This window comes from Ictidomys tridecemlineatus, chromosome 4, assembly GCF_052094955.1.
Source record: "Ictidomys tridecemlineatus isolate mIctTri1 chromosome 4, mIctTri1.hap1, whole genome shotgun sequence".
Classification (NCBI taxonomy): Eukaryota; Metazoa; Chordata; class Mammalia; order Rodentia; family Sciuridae; genus Ictidomys; species Ictidomys tridecemlineatus.
In genome coordinates, this window is record NC_135480.1 from 69,604,788 (window position 1) to 69,619,691 (window position 14,904).

The following is a 14,904-nucleotide window of genomic DNA, read 5'->3' on the forward strand; positions in this document are numbered from 1 at the left end:
TCAGCTATGTTAAACTTTCTCCACTGGTTTTGCTTTGCTTATTCTAAATCTTCACAATAAAAAATTTTAAAATTGATTTACTCTACATTTTTATATTATTATTATTATTATTATTATTATTATTATTATTATTATACCAGTATTGAACCTAGGGTGCTTTACCAATGAGTTCCATCCCCAGCCCTTTCTTGTTTTGTGAGGGGGTCTTACTAAATTCCCTATCTTGCCTCCAACGTGAGATCTTCCCTTAGCCCCAAAGAAGACGGGATTACAAACATGCACACCACACCTACTACTCCATTCTTAGCCCATAGAAGTAAATGATTCTCCTTTGAAAACAATTATAAAAATAATTTTGACAAAAAGAATAACAACCACTACCCATCTGATACATAGATTTCTGGTGGAAATATAATTTCAGTATAGATCTGAAAAATTGGATCTACCAGCTTCATTATTGCTGAAAAAAAACTGCTCAGGTATGTTGTCCTTGGGAAAGGGAGAAAACTTCTCTTCAAGTAGTTCTTATTCTTTTCCCTGCTAAATGAAACTTGTTCCAATGATTCTATGAAAGTATTTCAGAAAAGTGTGTAAACAATGAAAGATTTTCAGCCAATAAAGAATTAAACTTCCTAAAAGATTTTTACAGGTTTCTCTCTGTATTATATTTTGGTTTTTGCTCTAAAAATCTTCAAACACAGTGTCATAGGACGTTGCTTTTTTAAAGATTAAAATGTATATTGTTTATTTTATAATTTCTCACAGAATTGAATTAATAAACTTGTGCCTAGCATATAATAGTACTTTAATAATTTTGTGCTGAAGGCTGTGAGTGTATTTTAATAGCAAAGCATTTGATAGAATCTGCAAGGCCTGGGCTCCATCCCCAGTATCATATAGTAGAAGTAGTAGTAGTAGTAGTAGTAGTAATTTTAGAAGTAGGAGTAATGTTTGCAATGAATTACTAAGTCAATAAAGGAAAAATTTATACTTATGTAGCAGAATTTTTTGTGGTTATGAAAAACACATCGATTACTGTTTGTTTCTCTCTCTCTCTCTCTCTGTTTCTCTCTCTCTCTCTCTCTCTCTCTCTCTCTCTCTCTCTCTGTGTGTGTGTGTGCGTGTGTGTGTGTGATATTTGGTATATCCCAAATTCATTCCTCCTCATTTTCCCTGATCAGTCACTGTAGTTACAACTCTACACAAATCCATGAATGTAACCACTTCACTTTTTGTTCCCATACTTATTCAAAGTTTTGGCTGAACAGAATTAGGTTCAGCAAGATAACTTATGTGAGAGTTAGAACACTTAAAGTTCAATGACAGTTTATCACCTATTTATGATTCAAGATTGTTATAAGATACCTAAGAAAATTAGTTAAAAAGAAAATATCTTAAATTTTATAATGTATAACGAATATGTAAATATTATTGTGGCTAAAGGCTGAAATTAGACTCTCAGCATTTTATATGGATCCTTCCTACTTTACTCTCTCACTGCTTGGTTTTATTCATGGCATTTATAACTAATATTCCAAACTCCTAACAGCAAAATAATGACAAAATTAGTGGCTAATGAAGTGATTACCATTGACCAAACATGGGTTTATGTACTAACTCTTAATTCTTACAAGCATTATGTGATGTAGAAGCAGGTGCTCTCTGTGTAGTACAGATGGGGCATTCAAGCTTAGAAAGGCTCCACAACTTGTCCACAGAAAACCAGTATATTCAAGGACGCTCAATTGCAAAAGTAGAAATGACTGACACTGGATTTGCCCCCAGCCTATATGCTTAACTAATTAACTACCACACTTCCTTTCCTCACATCCAAATGCTCAACTTCTCTAGCTTTTTTTTTTCAGCATCTGCAGATATGAAAGTACCAAGTGTGAAAGCTTTTGCAACCTCTTCATTTGAGGAAATGAGAACCCAGAGAGAAATGGAAATTAGGCCACAAATTTAATGTAAAACAGAGGTCAGACTTGAGAGGCTTTATCTATTGAATAGCAGCAGTTTAAATAGCTGAAAGTCCCTTCTCACACAGAAATAATCTCTGCAAATTCAATTCAGTTACATCAATGTGATTATGAACTATGTAATGACTTATGGAAATTTAAAGTTAGGAGCAAACAGATTGATTTGTGCTCTGCTGACCAGAGCCTATTCTGTAGGGACAGGCACAAATTTTATTTTTATGTAAATCACCTGAAATGCAGCTTTTTCTTCTAAATTATATGAAACTGGCATTTGCCCATGTGCATTATTTCCTGGGCAGCAGGAACCTCAGCTGGCACCTGAAAGCCCCATGCAAATCCAAATGTAGATGGGAGGGAAATGAGGGGGAAGTATGAGAGACAGAGGTGATTTCCATTTTCAATTTCAGAAATTGACAAATGCCTTGAGGTTTGATGTCTATTTAGTGTGATTTAATAGAAAAGTTTGGAATTAGAATCAGAAAGGTTTGGGCTCAAATTCTATATGGTTGATTTTTTTTTCCTTTGGAAAACTTAGCCTCTTATCTCTGGTGTTCATATTTTTTCAGTCTTTAAACAAACATTTATTGAGAATGTCCTATTTGCCAGTCACTTGGATAAAACCCCAGGAGATGAAAAATATACCGTCCCTCATTAAAGCAGTTCACAGTCCACAGGTTAGATACAAATTCAAATTGTTTTGTAATACTGGAATAAGATAATGGTGAAGATGAGGAATGATGAAACATTAGAGAAAGACATCAATTTCACTTCAGTCAAGCAGGCTTCTCAGTGAAGTTAATACTTGAGCAATACACCTTACTAATGGTCAATCAAGGCAATTATATACATTTAGCAGGGCCATTGTTGGGAATGCCACAACCTATATAAGGACTGATTCTGATGACTTACGTCAAGTGATATTTTTAGAGTGTTATTTTTCTAATATAAAACCAGGAATTAACTCTTGCTTTTCAAAACCTAGTCTGCTGCTGCATTTAAACATACATTTTGCTGATATCTTAGTCATTCTCATTTTGTAACCATAACTGATTCCCACTAGAATGTGAGGATCAAAGTCTGGATCTCCCATAGTGGCAAAGGAGCATTTAAGATATTACATTCCAACTCAGTGTGCTTTTAAACACTGGCAATGTACATGTAGTTGAGCTGCTCACACTCCACCTGCCACACACAAAGGAAAGTGCTTGGGATGGATGAGGTCACCAGAACCTGCCCATATACTTTTGACTTAACTATATTCACCCTCTTACCCCCTTTTACCCATCCTAATACTTAGGCTCTTACTTCTGGACTTGATATTTTCATTCTGTTTTAATTCTGTTTTCATATATCCTATTTGTTTTTAAAATGCTTGAATTATCTCATGAAAGTTGTTTGTCTGGGACTCCCAAATCATGAAAGATTTATGAAGAAGTATCTGCATTTTAGAAGAGATCTGAATGGTACAATAATTTAAGAAACGTTGCTCTAGACTGCTTCTGACTTTAGATGGGGTCCTCCCGGCCATTTCCCAGAATGAGAGCCCTTCTAGTTTACACACACACACACACACACACACACACACACACACACACACACACATATATATATATATATGTATATAATTTTATATATATCCACACATATATATGGAGAGAGAGAGAGCTTGATGAATTTTCTTGAAGAAAACATAACCATATGTATTTAATTAATACTTCAGAAGTACCTTATCTTCCTCAAAACAATCACCTCCAGATAACTAACAACAGGTAAATTGTTGCCTGTGTTTCATTATATAAAAAATGAGATTATATAGTATCTATACTATTTCATTTCTAGTATCTTTTATCAATATAATATTTATGATATATATCCATTTTGTTAAGGAAATCACTTATATTGTTTTAATATATGTGTATTGGTATATATGTATATTATTTCATTGTACAAAAGTACCAATACTTTATTTATGAGTTGTTTCATTATTTGGTGTGTTATTTCTAACTGAATATTTGCAATTTAAAAAAGCTTGTAAGAACATAAGTGAAACAGAAACAGGAATGTTGCAAAGGCAGGTCCTTACTTAATTCACTGAGAGGGCTCTGGGAATCATCATTCTTTCAAGCACCATGTTTACATTTTTCATTTCAGGACTATTAATAAAGCTACAATAAATATTCATACATATTTTGGTGCACATATGTGCATTATTAGTAATGTACCTAGAATTTCAACTAATGAACTCTTGGGTATATGTACATTAAACTTTACTAGGTACTGCCAAACAGTTTTGCAAAAAGGTTCTACCAGTTTGCCTGTCTACCAAGAGTTGATGAAATTTGTTTTTGTTGTCCTCACCAGCACTCAATATTTTTAACCTTTTTAATATTTACCTTTCTGGTGGGATAGAGTAACATTGATAAGTGGTTTTAATTTGATTTTTCTTGAAAGCAATTCCCTTTTCATATGGTAACTGGCCATTGGGGTATACCCATTTTTAATGTCTCTGTTCTATTACTTGCTCATTTTTTCTAATTGCATTGACTTTACAAGTAGGTAGAAAACTGATCTTCCAAATATCTATATCCTTGGAAACTATAAATATATAAAAAATGTTACTTCAGATAAAAAGTGGTCTTTTATAGATATGGTTAAGGTTGAGGAGCTTCAGTATGATAATATGAGAAAAATTTTGAATAATTGTTTTAAAATGTATCTTTTGAATTTCATTTTCTTATTGCTGATTGCATGTAGAAATTGACTGACATTTTTCATGAACTTTATAAACAAATAACTTTCTTTTTACCTCCAGTTTCCCCACTGAGCTCTCTCAAGGTGAAATGATGTTTGCCTTTACCACTTCTATTCAACTTTTTACTGATATTTTGCCACTGCTAAAATTCAAGGACATAAAAATAAATACCATCAAGATTTGAAAGAAAGATAGGAACCTATTTTCATTTCCAGAGGTCATCTATGTAATCATATGAAGTTAATTTTAAAAACTCTTCTAAAAACCTTTATAAAGTTGAAGAGAACAATATAGACTATAGTAGTATAATATATATAATAGCATTCATGCATACTGGCAAAGAAAAATATGAAGTTACACTTTAAAGCAATACTATTTATATTATCAAACATGAATAATTACTTAAGGGTAAGTCCATCAGAAGATACAAAAGATATATAAAGGTTGTTTTTTTTTTTTAACTACTTTCTCCCTATTGGACATGAGGTAAGCTCTTCCTGAGGTCATGTTTCTACTTCAGTAAAACAAAGTGATTTCTTTCTCACTATCCATGGTAGTGTGAGAAATAAGAGATAACATAGGAGAGTTCCTAGTATGATACCACACAGGAGAAATTAAATTAAATGAAAATTGTTCTTTTGGATTTAGGCCCAGCAGGAAACAACATCACAGAAAATATTTTCTTAGGGTAAAATAAATTGAAAAACAAATAGACAGTGCAAGCTGTGAGAGGTCAATCCATAGGAGAAAAAAAGGTATGACTTTGAACTGGCAAGGAAAGAGAACTGATTCTTGAGCCTGGCAATTATCTCAGAGGAGGAGATGGACAGTAAGAGCATAATTCATGGGGTGATTCAACTGCTGGACTGTAGTGGTAGTTCAAGCAAGGAGTGGGGAAGATTTCTATCTCCTTTGGTCCTCTGAAAACCCACGGATGAGTCCCACTGGTTGAATTCAATCAGATGTCAGAAGCCTAGGGAAATGTGTGAGACGTAGTTCCAGAGGTCAGCTACATTAATGCACACAGAAGTAAAAAGAGAGAGGATGGAGGGTGAGTTTAGGGGTATCAAATGGAGGATAACATGTACAATTTTTTTTCCTAGAAAAAGAGATACTATTAACACAAAAGATTCTCAGCTTCATTTGTCTTCAAGCCACCTGGCTCTGGGAAGTTTAGTACCATTCAATAATTTGGCCATGTCTCTTAGACAAATGAGGTTGCAAGCTGCCTTAATGATACCAGTGGCATATTACCACCTATAATGCATACTAATTTTTCAACATTTGACATGAAGTAATTAAAATTCTGCAGAGTAACAGGACCTGTCCTAATTTTCTCATTTATTATGAAATGTTATTGGACAAAAGCAAGTAGATCATAGTAGCCCATCAATGCAAGTAGTTTAATAGAAAATTCCAGATTAATAAAACCTAACCCATTTTACATGGTAGAACCAGATTGGCATATTTGACTGAGCTACCCAAACTGTGATTCAAATCACCCTTTCTTACACGTACATTGTCCAATTGATACATTTGCTCATGCAATATCCCTCTACTTATAATGCTTTCTATTTCCGTTACTGCCCATTGAAATCTTATCATCTTTTGCAGGTTCAAATGAGACCTCAATGTTAACATTTTTTTGATTTCCAACTTAAAAAGAAACTTTGTTTCCAAGTCTGTACATAGCAAAGCTGCTAGATATTGAATTCTTTGAAGGTCAAAGTATATCCTTTGTGTCTCCAGTGCTCATCATATTGCATGACATGTATGGATGCTCAAAGTTTCCAAGAAACCTTAGAAGTACACTTAATATTAGATACTTCTTTTGCATTATTTTTAATTCCAGCAATAACCAAGTTCTTTTCATTATATTTCTGTTTTATTAGTTCTTTCATATTCCTTCTTTCTGCCTGTGTCTTAGTTTGTGCCACCACAGTCTCTTCCCTGGGCTTTACAGTATGTAGAGTGTGTATCTGACTCATTTTGATTTCCTCAATAATGCCCATTTCTCCATCAGAATGATTAAAACAAAAACAAAACAGCACAAAAAAGTCCAATATTAACCTTCCCTGCTACAAACCCTTTACTTCTTCTTATCTTAAATACCTATCTCAGTATGCTGAGATCCAAAACCCTTCCAGAGTCCATTCCTCATTCCCCAGCCTCATCTCCTATCATTTTCCAGAAACTCTTGAGCTTCATATCAAACTGCCCCACTAGGTTTTGAGCCACATCCCCTTTTTTCCTTTTTATTAAGTCGGGGTCTGGCTGAGTTACAGAGGGTGGCCTTGAATTTAGGATCCTCCTGCCTCAGGTTTGCCAGTGGTGTCTAGTTCTTTCATTGCTCCAGCCTTTGCACATGGTGTTAACATCACCTGGACATTTCAGGGAATAGCCATCTCAACAACCAGTCATTGTTCTCACCAATTCCTTTATATTCTTCTAGCTCAGGTCAGGGGTCACCTACTTCATGATTCTCCTAAACTCTTCTTCCATGTCCCACATATTCCCAATCTGTACATATTATTATCTCATAATTTCCCATTATGGATTAGAGAAAATGGCTAGATACGGAGTTCTCTGAAGATCAGAATCGATGCCTGTTCTTTGCATCTCCAGCCCTCATTATATTACATAGCCTACTATCTGGATGCTCAATAAATACTTACCGGAAACAAATAAAATTGAAATCTTAGTCAATTTTCTAATTGAATTTTATCTGCTTTTCTAAGTGTTTTACTGTAAATGAAGACTCTCCTTATCTAAAGCGCAGTCAGGCTCCTTGAAGGCTTTTTTTTTTTGTTTGGCTTCAACCTCAGGCCTTGTCTTCAGGCCTGAAAAGCCCAGAAATAATTCTGATAAGTCAGTTTTTTGAGACTCTCCCAGCCTGGATATCTGGCGGGACTTCATTAAGAACCCCCAATTGGTTAGCAAGCATTCCCCCGACATTTGATGTCTCATCTTAATAAATTTCCATCCACCAACCCCTTAACCCCAACACGGCTCCTCAGCTATAAATTCTCACGTGCCTTGCTGTATAAGGAACTGAATCCAGTTCTGTACTGATATCTTTTTTATCCTGTTGCAATAGTTTCTTAATATAAATGTTTTTGCCGCTTCAGTTACTAAATAATTTTATTTCTCTAAAAACAATCAGATTGTTTGGTTATATAAACATTTTTTAAAAAATTTAACTCAACTCATTGTGTATCATAGTTTATGAGTAGAAAATTAAGTTTGTAAATATCATGGCTACTCAGTATATCAATATTATGCCAAATAGTTCTTTGTATTAGTGATAATTCTTCTTGCTGAATTGTCCAAGTCACTATTTTAACCCATAAATTTAGCCAAAGATCTAGTATGCCAGGGGAATAGGGAAAGTCTAAGTACCTGTGACTTATTCATGGAGTGGTTGTTATTTGTGTCCTTATGGCCTCCTATACATCAGCACTAGTTGAATGATTAGGATATGAGTCATACTCCAAGTAAGCAGTGTTATATTACAAATAATGGGGAAAGCTAACATAGTGAGGCTTAAGAAAATAGTTGGTGAATGTGCTCAACTAGCAATAAGGAAAGAAGTAGTAGCAAATGTCCTGAAACGAAATGGTGCATTCTGTTGAAATGTCTTATTGCTAATTTGTATTACCTTATATGTCATGCTAGAATGATTGGATCAATTTTAAGATATAATTCAATGTGGAATTCCTTGATTCATTCAGGTTTTGTTGATATTTACTAATAATTTATGCATGGCTCTCTCCTATTTATACCACTTAAATCTAATAGAAGGTATATGATAAGAACTGCCCAAATAATTACTTATTTGCCAATACAAATTTTAAAATAAACTTTGTCATTTATCAATGTTTAAAATCAATGAGTTCCATTAATCTAATGAGGCACACCTATGTTGGTTCCATCGTCTGCTATAAACATTGATGTGGCTGCATCACTATAGTATGCTGATTTTAAGTCCTATGGGTATAAACCAAGGAGTGGGATAGCTGGGTCAAATGGTGGTTCCATTCCCAATTTTCTGAGAAATCTCTATTCTGCTTTCCAGGTTGGTTGCACCAATTTGCACTCTACCAGCAATGAATGAGTGTAGCTTTTTCACTACATCCTCAACAACATTTATTGTTGCATGTACTCTTGATGATTGACATTCTCACAGGAGTGAGATGAAATCTTAGAGTAGTTTTGATTTGCATTTCTCTAATTGCTAGAGATGTTGAACACTTTTTCATATATTTGTTGATCAGTTGTTGGTTAGAGTTGGAGAATATTCAACTAAGAGAAAGAAACCAATCCCACAAAACCAAAGGCGAAAAGTTTTCTCTCATATCCAGATACTAACTAACAATAAGGCATGGGACACGAGGGAAAAATAGCATTACCATAGATTAGGTAGAGGGAAGTGATGAGAGGGAAGGGGAAGGGATGTGGGGATAGGAAAGATAGAATGAAACAGACATTATTACTGTATGCATATATGTGACTGTATAACCAATATGATTCTGCAACATGTACACTCAGAAAAATGAGAAATTATATCCCATCTATGTATGATATATTAAAGTGCATAAATGCATTCTACTGTTATGTATAACTAATTAAAACAAATTTAAAAAATCAATGAGTTCCAAATACAGACCTCCAATTTGAAAATTATAATTAACATCCATACTAAAGCAAGGAGGGAACATGGAAAATAAAATGATATGAGTCTGACATACACTACGTGTAGATGCTTTAACATTTGCTGTTTTCACAATAATTCTGTGTTTCCGGGACTATCCAGAAAACTTTTCTTTAATGCAAGCATTGCTCAGAGCAAATAAAGGACATTTTCACATCACATATCAGAGGTGGGACTCAAACCTAACCCTATCAAATTCAAGATCTTTCCTAATTGCCTAATATATACAATCTCAAATAAGTATAATAATAATAATAATAATAATAATAATAATACAATTAAAGGTTTAAAAAGAAAACTGCAATGAATTAATTTGGATGAATAACTAGACATTGAAATTCAAACTTTACATCTTAGTTTTATCTAGTTTGCACTGAAGAAATTAGTGCAGGGAAGAGATTCTAGTATATTTGAATTTACAGTGTTTTATACAAAATCATACACAAAAGTACATCCTAAGAGTTATTTATATGTAACCTTAATTATTCTTGTACCAACCAAGAAACAAAGACATTATTATTGTGACCATTCAACTGAAAAAGATTCAAGCGCAGAAAGGATAAAATGACTTTCTCAGGCTCACACAGCTTATCTAGGCAAATGTCTACACAAGCAAAAAAAGTTTAAAAATAAGGTACTTTCTCCAGTATGTTGTTTCATGCTTTTAAATTTATTGTGTAATATATAGATTTCTATCCCCTTTCATTCTTATTTTTTGGCAAAGTGGACTTTTTAAAATACATTTTTCAGCTGTATTGTTAGGTATCAAATAATTTTTACGTTTTCATTTCTACCATAAAGCCAGAAATCTTCAAGCTCATACAACAGTTGTTAGCCTTAAAATATACAATGACTTCCAAATTATCTTGCCAAATGAGTTCAGCAACAAATGCCCTGATGGTCATAACATTAATATAATCATAAAAGTACCATTACATTAATTAGAACTTTGTAAATGCTGTAATTAAGATATTCTGTGACAGCTGTCTTTCCTGTCCCTTAGCGTTCCCAAGAAATCTCCCAACACCACTTATTTCTGAACCATCATCTGCCTAGAGCTGGGAGAAGCCATCTGTTAGTGTATTTGAAATGTTAAGTGACAAAAGGGTTTCAAAGTATTATATTTTTCAGAATTCTTTTTTGAGAGAAAAAGAAGCAGCACTCAGCAACCATTCGTAAGTGATTTTTAGCTAGACCTTGTAGGGGGGAAAACTGGTTTTATTTTTACACATGCATCAGCATTAAATCATGGAAACAGTCTGAGGTTTGGAATCACATGGATCTGACTTGTTAGAAGTACGATTAAGGAGAGGTCTTCCTTTCTCCATTTTTTTTTATGTCGAGAAAACATCTTAAATGAACACATTCATACCTACTTTTTATTACTGTTCATATAATACAAAGATAAATTTTCCATGTAATGACTTATTAAATTTTCACCAAAGGCTAATTTTATTTCAAGGTATCAGACTGATCCTAGCTATTTTAAGCAGATTTGGAAAATGCACTTATTTCCATTCTCAAAAATGCATCTCATGTCAGAGTATACTTATTTTTGTCAAGCCTAAGAGGTGACAGAAAGGGTCTTACTTACTATATGACAAAGAGTCATTCAGGGATTCCATTACTATGATAGACCACTATTTATTTCATTTTAAGCAAATCACTTCACTACATTAGGTCTCTTGAAAATGATGAAAAAGAGGTAATATATGGCTTTACTGTTAGAAAAATAAATTAAAATAGCTATAATAACAGCTCACATTTTTTTCTTTTTTATTCTCATCTCTGATGCTTCTATTATTATTCACGTTGTTATGTGTTTCAATGAGTCAACACTGAACACCCCATTAACTCTGCTGTACACTCTAATCTATGCAGTAGATGTTTCCATTAAGACCATTTTTAGAGATAAGGAAATGAAGTCTTAGGTTAAGTGGAGTTTACAAGTGACAGAGCCTGAACAAAATGTTCAAACTAACTCATACCAAAGGGCACGTTTTTAATATTTTCTGCTAGGGCTCTGCAACCTAAAAAGTACTGCCTTGTAGACTTTTTTCATCCATTCCTGTTCCTTCTCCTTATTCTCCTTATTTTTCTGTTCATCCTTCTTTCTGTCAAAATATAGTTATTGAGTCTTAGAGATGTTAGAGTTTGACCAAGGCTACAAAACTAATGAATATCAGAAGGATTATTTAAACTTAATTCAACCTTGTCCTGGCTGGTTTATCAAGCATGAATTCTCTCTGCTTGCTCAAAGGGTTCCTAGATGTTTTGCACAACCCACAAAAATAAACTTTCTCAAGACTGCTTCTGACCAAGTTCTAACTGACAAAATAATGAGCATTTTGTGAAAGGATTTAGCTACTGAAGACTTGGTTAAAACCTAGCTTTACAAAAAATCTGGTATCTTGCCTTTTGCACAAGAAAGCATTATCGATACTGTAAGGTATGAATATTGATTTGATATCCAAGGACTCTGATCAAGCATCTCCTTAATGGTCTTAAGGGAATGGATGCTATACTTTAAGGTGTGCTGATTATATTAGTTCAGGCGTAACAAAGAGGTGTTTCCCCTTTGCATGTTTGAAGATAATCCAGTAGGGCAAAGGACATGGCCAAATAATCTGTGCACATTTAAATTGCTATTATCTTTTAAACAAATTAGCAGCCTTCTACTTGAGGGAAAGTGACTTAAGAGAAGTAATGTCAAAAATATTTACGTTATCTGTGAAGGATCATCTACTTATTTAATAATATATGATAACAGAGAAAAGCAATTTTAATTTTAAGGCAATAAGAGTAACAATGAAAATTTAACTTTACTGTTTATGCATTCAGAAAAGAGCTATTATTCCAGACCTGTCTCTCAAAAAGATAATTGATTACGAAATTTTTTTGGTATCTCTTCCCTCAATTCTGTATACATATGTCATTCAAAGAGTTAATGTTAGTGATATTACATTAGATACTATGATGAAAGTATCTATTATTAATCATGATATTGCACTAGACACTGGGATGCTAATATCTATTATTAATAGTAATATCACAGTAGATTCTATGTAAGTAGTAGTCACACTAGAGCTGTTGTCCATTATTCTTTCTATTTATGCTGCTTGGTTACTGAAAGCTCATTCATGCAAAGGACCTTGAACTTGGGATGGAAACTCTGTAACTAAGCCTAGTATTTACCTGTACCTTGAGGATGGGATTTGATTATTAAAAATATGAGGGAAAGGGCAAGTTAAGCAGTTCATTTTTTTGCCAGACAAGGATATCTACATGGGATAGTAATTACTTGCTGGTTCAAGATTGATATGGAACTGATGCGGAAATGAAGCAACATCAAATGTAAGCTTATACAATAAAACAGAAATAAATCCTGGAAATTATTACAACAAACAGAAAAACATGAAATTCATAAGCAAGGAAGAGGCTAAGGAGAAAGTTAATATAATTAAAATATTGAGATAAATAAGAGATGAAAGAAATTAACGTATTTAAAAAAAAAAACTCAAAATCAATTATCAAAATTAGAATATGCATTAAAGTCAGTAAATATCAAAGGGCTGTCAGTGAGAGATAGAACCAGAACATCGAGCACAAAAATAATGTTTTTTAAGATTATTTTTTTAAAAAAACTATTAAAATAATAAGAGAATTAATTTTAAAATTGAAAATAGAAATCCAATGTAAGATGTATTACTTGTTTTGAGGGAGAAAAGAGAAACAATTATAGTAAGAACAGTAGTTAAACATATAACTAAATAAATTTTTTTCTGAGTTTAACATAGATCCATTCACATAAAATAAAAATGAAAGGTACTGCAAAATTCCAAGTAAATCTGGCATATTCATACCAGGAAATTTTTAAAAATATTTGAGAGTATATAGAAATACAAGATAGTGGTATACCATAGTATACACATTGGAGTTGGTTTAAGAAGAACATTTGTCCCAAGATTTTACTAGTTGCTTAAATATCTCTGAACCACTATGACTATGATTTTGTCACTTATGAAGGAGAAAAATAGCATTATTTTTATAACATATAAAATATGCAATATATATATATAAAATATATATAATGTAGAAAAATAATATATACCTAGCATTGTTTACGTCACCTAGGTTAAGAGTGAGATACTGTGCCATCCAATCACTTCTCCTTTTCAGTTGATTGGGGAATATCCATCTGGACCAGAAGGTGATATAGCTAACTGACTTCATTCACTATTCATTCATTCAGTTCAATTTGCATGTAGGGTATCTCTCTTGTCATAGTGGTTGCCCAATATGTACATATGTTTGACTAAACAATTTACCTATGACTTGTCCCTAAGAATTTTAAGGGGTTCCCATTAAGAAGGTCTATTTAACTCTGAGCCATTTTCTATCCTGAGCACCATAAAATGTATATTTTCTGAATCATGCATTGGAAGTTTCTTTCTAGCATTTCATTTAGAGTTTGGAGAATTTTAGTTTTTCTACTGAGATGGGATCTAAAACATATTACCATGTTTCAAAAATGATAACAGTTCCCAAAAAAATTAAATGTCTTACCCAAAGTAATAAACATTTCTAGCTCATGTAATTAAACCAGTACTTCCTCCTCCTTAGTCCAGTGTCATTGTGTTCATCTGTGCTGCTAGAGCTAAACTCTGTGATGAATGACAAGCTATATACAACCTGTTTGAATGTTCTGGCATTCTTGGGTTTTACTTCTGATTTTAGAGTTTCTGAATTACTCAAGTGCAAAAATACAAACTTCTTGAATATTCTCCAGGGAGGTCTCTTAGTCATCAAACTTTCAGAGGATTTTTTAGCAACTCTTTATATACTTACCCTTATCCTAAATCATATCCTTCAGTAGCTTTTCAGGAGAATTCAAGAATTGTGTTGAGTCAATACAATTGCATTTTAATTCCGATATCTTGAGTGTAAATTACATTTGCTCTTCCTGCCACCAATCGTCACTCCACTTTTAATAACTCATTGGATATTGATCAATTTCAAGGTTATCCACCTTGAATAATTAGGCAGGTGTCATCAGATCTCTGAGTGCTGTGAACAAAATTGGTTAATGTTTCAGCATATAAAATATAGTTGAAAAGAAAGAAAAAATGGTTTTCTGCCTTGAAATACCCAAACATAAATTATACCAAACCAATGAATTACAAATTTCAGCATAAGCTGTTTTCTGCTATTACATTTTGGGCTTTGAGTCAACGGATTCACCAAGGGTTCAAGTGTTTTTGGTAGAGCCAATCTATAACCTTTGAATTCAGATGAATGGTTTATAATAAATGACCTCTTCACAAATATCACCAATTTATCATGTAAGTTCATGTAAGATGACAGATTTTTACTCAGACTTTTTATTTTGGGTGCTGGGGGTTGAACCCAAGAGCTCATGCATAGTATGCAAGCACTCTACCACTGAGCGACATTCTAAGTCC